The following is a 5496-nucleotide window of genomic DNA, read 5'->3' on the forward strand; positions in this document are numbered from 1 at the left end:
TTCCATTTTAATGTTTTATCTTCTCATCTTTGATCTTTTGCTTTGTGAAGTCCACAGTTTTCACATTTTTAAAGAGTACAATATAGATGATTTCTAAAAATTAACTAGTTCCTTGAAGTAAATCGTTTTTAATGCTTTTAAATTTTATTTTTAAAGCTTATTTATTTTGAGGGAGAGAGAGAGAGCATGAGTTGGGTAGGGGCATAAAGAGGGAGAAAATCCCAAGCAGGCTCCACGCTCTCAGCACAGAGCCTGACATAGATAGAGCTTGAACTCACGAACCGTGAGATCATGATCTGAGTCGAAATCAAGAGTCGGTCACTCAACCAAATGAGCCACCCAGGCTTCCCATCCTTGAAGTAAATCTTCAACAAAAGTAAGCTCTTTTTCAGACAGTTGAGTGTTATGTTATCATTTTTCACTCTACAGAAACATTCAGTTTTGTTTCCTGTAATTTTAACTGTACTCATCCCTAAAAGAGGAGAGTCCCAACATTTGTCCTTAAAGTGTGTAGTTTCTCCTTGTCTTTTTTTACTATTCTCCTAGCCACCATCAAAATCTTTCTCTTTCCTCATAATCTAGAAGGTCATTTCTAGACAACTTTCCAGATTTTTGTGCCTTTTACTTGGTATAAATTTGCATCCTTAGAAAATATCTTTTGATCTTTTTGCTTGATTACCTTTCCATAAGGAGTGGAGCTTATTCCAGAATTCTCTGAAACCATCTGTGTTTCATTCCCTTCCAGAAACCATTCTTTTGCATTCAGTCCCTTGCCACTACCAAATTCACAACCCAAATATAACTGCTCCTGGCCATTTTAAATGACCTGAAACTGTAGCTCTGCATTGAGGAGAACAGGAATGGACATGAGTCTGGCAACCCTGGAAAGCAGCTCTTGTATATAAAGCCTCTCTCTCTCTCTCTCTCTCTCTCTCTCTCTCTCAGTTCAATGGTTCTGTCTGTGACATAAGAGTTGTAGCCACATGCTTCTGACTCAGAGCTTCATTCCAAATAATACTAGTTGATAAATTTGTAGTGCTATTAATTTATCTAAACCACTTTTTATGTTTTCCAAAATAGTGGTAAATAATCCAGAAATTACCATTACATATTTTAAGCAAGGAAATAACATGGTTAGATTCATATTTTTAAAAGACTACTCAGAAAATATTGTGGGAAATGAGTTTTAAATGCATTAGAAGCAAAAGCAGGAAGTCAAATTAGGAGGATATTGTAAGAGTCCAAGAGAGCAATGGTCTGACTTGGGCCAGGGAAGAGCAGTGGAGATGGTGAGGAAGCAGAGATTCATGAAAGGTTTATGAGGTAGAATTGACCTGAATGACTCCCCTGTGGTAAGCGGGTTATTTCAAGGTAAACAATTGTAACTGTGCTAAATAGAGAAATTTGAAGCTTCTACGTGACTTCTGGTGAGTAAATTAAAATGTTAAATTGTTCAATTTATTGGGGAAGGGATGCTAATATAGTAGAAAAACCAATAATCCTTCCTAAAGGTGTATAAGGGTTTTTTTCATCCTGTTTGTTATCAATCCCTGAATATTATGTTTATTTAATTCTGTTACAGCCAGGTAACTTTTCAAGAAATTTCTTTATTTTGTGATACAAAGAATCAATAGCATTAGCTTGCCTAAGGGGTAATCAAAACTGAAGAAACCACAGGATCAGTTGGTGCTGTTGTCTGGGATGCCATCTAGTGACCAAAATTCCACGCAGCAGACAAGGAGCCCTGAGGATATTACAGCTAGAAGTGATCCTGCTACTTGAAATTGATGTGGGTTGATATCCTTTCATATCCAGTCCATAAAGTGAATGCCTACCAAATACAATCCAATTAACCAGTTGTTTGATTTTAGACAAGTAACTGCATCTCAGTTGGTCTCAGTTTCCAAATACATAAAACGTAAGGCAAATGCTAGCTTCATTTATTTTGTTTTTGTGTGTGTTTGAGAAAGAGAGAGTGAGCTGGGGAGGGATAGATAGAGAGGGAGAGAGAGAATCCCAAGCAGGCACCACACTGCCAGCACAGAGCCAGGTGCGGGGCTTGATCTCACAAACAGTGAGATCATGACCTGAGAAATCAAGAGCCAGACACTTAACAGACTGAGTCACCCAGGTGCCCCACTAGCTTCACTTCTAAAAAATGTTTAATAGTTCAAATCCTTGTGTTTTTTTGGCAAACAGGTCAAAACAACAATGTCTTTTTGCTTTAATTTAGTCACCAAAGTCACATATTGTGTAGCTAGCTTAACATCATCTGAATGACCTCAAATTTTGAGATATCGTGTTCAGCCATTTAATATCATTCCAGGTACTTCATTGCCTCAAGAAATTGTCCATATTGTTAACCCTTTGGTTAATTTTTCTATGAGCCGAATCAAATAATAAAATAATATCATATCACCATTTGCAACACTCCAATTGGTCTTTATAAGCCACAGCAATCATCTCCAAGATTTTAATCATTCTTCCTTATCTGAAAAAAAAATGAGCATGCAACTCCTGTGTAGAATATATATTAGTGAAATATTATCTCTTCATTTGTAAATATTATTCATGCCTACTACACTAATATAAAAACAGAAATGTTCAAAGGGTAAGATAAAGGTGAAATAAAAGTTATTTATTGATTTCAGAAAAAAAACACAACTCTGTTCTCACTAAAATAATATCCTAGCACTTTTAAAAGAGATTTTAAAATAAGGAAAAAAAGAGTCTTCTGTATTAGCCAACATATTTACAATTTCAGGTGCCCTTCATTCCTTTGTATAGATCCAGATTTCTATCTGGTTCCATTTTCCTTCTACATTAAGGACTTCCTTTGAGATTTCTTGGAGTACTGGTCTGCTGTCAGTGAATTTCTTCAGCTTTTATATGTCTGGAAACAACATTTGTGTTGTTTTCATTTTTGAAAGATATTTTTGCTGGGTATAGAATTCCAAGTCGACAGAGGTGTTTTTCTTCCAATACTTAAAAGGTGTTGCTCCACTCTTTTTTTGTTGTTGTTGTTATTTTTTTTAGTTGCATTGTTTTCAACAAGAAGTCTGCTGTCATTCTTAACTTTGTTCCTCTGTATGTAACTTCTGTTTTTACTCTGGTTCCTTTAAAAGATTTTTCTCTTTATCACTAATTTTAATCAATTTGATTAGAAAGTGCCTTGAGGTAGTATTCATTTTTCATCTGCTTGTAGTTCATTGAGTCTCTTGAATCTGTAGATATGCAGTTCTCATCAAATTTGGAAGTTTTTCAGACATTATTTTCTCAAAAATTTTCACCCCCAGCCCTTCTTCTCCTTTTGAAACTCTAGCTATGTGCATAGTAAGCCACTCAAAGTTGTTCCAAAGCTCTTCAATATTCTTTAGTGTTTTAATGGAGCAATTTCCGTGCTATTTTCAAGTTCAGTCATTGTTTTCTTCTGAAATATCTAATCTGCTGTTAATTCCATTTGGTGTATTTTTCATCTTAGACATTGTATTTTTCACCTTCAGAAGTTCAATATGGGTCTTTTTTATATCATCTAGATCTCTCCTAAAGCTGCTCATGTTTCCATATACATGTTTGAGCATATGGAATATATTAATCATAGTTATTTTAGCATTCTTCTCTCTTAATTCTATCATCAGTGCTATTTTTGAATCTGCTTCTAATTGATTATTTTCCTCCTCATTGTGGGTTATCTTTTCTGCCTCTTTGCATGTCTGGATTGATTGGATGTCAGAAATAGTGAATTTTATATGTTGGCATGCTAGATTATTTGTGTTTTCAATATTCCTAAATTTTGTTCTAGAATGCAACAGAGTTTTGAAACAACTTAATCCTTTTGCAGCTTGCTTTTAAGCTATCTTAGGCAGGACCAGAGCCACTTTTCATCTTAGCAACTGCTCTACCAGGGACAATTTTGACCCTAAGGGAAGGACACATTTGGCAGTGTGACACTTCCAGTTGTCACAACTAGAGGAGTGGATGTGCTACTGTCATCTAGTAGGTAGAGGCTAGGGATCCTGATAAACATTCTATGATACACAGGACAACCCCCAATTATTTGGCCTAAAATGTCAATAGTGCCAAGATTAAGAAACCGTGGTCTAGACTATTGGGGCTCCACTACTGAAATAGTACCCTTCTGAATGTTCTATGTGATGCCCCATTTATTAAGAGATTTCTCCGTTCTGGCTGTTGGAAAGGTGAACTAGTTCAGGTTCTTTGGGATGTCCAAGCATTCTTTTCCCTACTTCCCTCTGGTGTCCTCGGGTAGATTCCTCATACATACATGCCAATCAGTCTTTCAGTTGAATGGTGAGAGGACCCTTGTGATGCTTCTCCTCTGCAATACTTTGCATGGTGGATTCTAGCCACTCTGACTTCTCTAAATTCTCAATTCTGTCCTAAACACAAGGCCCTGCCAGCCTCAGTTTGGGATTTCCTTCCCTGTGCTTTGGACTAGAAACTCTCTGTGAGCAGTAAACTGGGGTTATTGTAGGGCTCACTTCATTCATTTTCCTCCTTTCAGGGATCACTCTTTTGCACTGCCTGTCACCCAACGTCTGAAAGCCATATATTCTGGCTGTATTTTTAGTCAACTCAAAACAGATGAGTTATATGAAACAGTGGCTTCCATCTTTAAATAGTGGTTAATATCCTACCTAAGGCACAATATGTGGTTAGGTCAGGATTCATCTTTAAACATATTTCAAATAGTCTTGGTAGCTTAGAAGATTTTCCCCAGCTTCATGTCAGCTCTAATGAGATTATCATTGTTTTTATCTTAATCATTAGATGGCTGATAAAAGGCTCATACTAGGAAGAATATGTCAGCTCTGCTATTTTCTTGTTGGTATTTGCATTATTTGTATTCTCTTCAATCTGTCATTTTTTATCTATTTTATATTTATGACAGAAAAATTCAATCATATACAAAGGTAAGAGGATAGCATAATGAACCCTGATCTTCCCTCCACTCAGGTTCAACAATTATCAATTCACAGCCAATCTTGTCTCATCTATATTCCCACACACTTCTCATAGCATCCTCCTAACCCTGGATTATCCTGGAACGAATCCCAGGTATCACATCATGTTGTCTATAATTATTTCAGTGTGTATATCTAAAAAGCAAACCACAGGTCCATTACCATTCCTAAAAATGTCACAATAACTCTTTAATATCATGAATATATAATTCAGACTCAAACTTTGCTGATAACTTTAGACCTCTTGTTTTTTTTGTGTGTTTATTTATTTGAATCAGCATCCAAATGACATTCATACATGGTGATTGGTTATATATCTCTAAAGTGTCTTTTAATTTATAGTCTCTGCTCCATCTTTTTTTATCCTCCCCCTCCAATTTATATGTTAAAGAAACAGAGTCATTTGTCCCGTAGAATGTCAGGTGTCATTTAACAAACTCTTCAGTTCCCTGTACCAATTAAACACTGGTAATTATAGGGGTGCCTAGGTGGCTCAGTCAGTTAGCGTCCA

Source organism: Prionailurus viverrinus, chromosome D2 (assembly GCF_022837055.1).
Source record: "Prionailurus viverrinus isolate Anna chromosome D2, UM_Priviv_1.0, whole genome shotgun sequence".
In the NCBI taxonomy this organism is placed as follows: domain Eukaryota; kingdom Metazoa; phylum Chordata; class Mammalia; order Carnivora; family Felidae; genus Prionailurus; species Prionailurus viverrinus.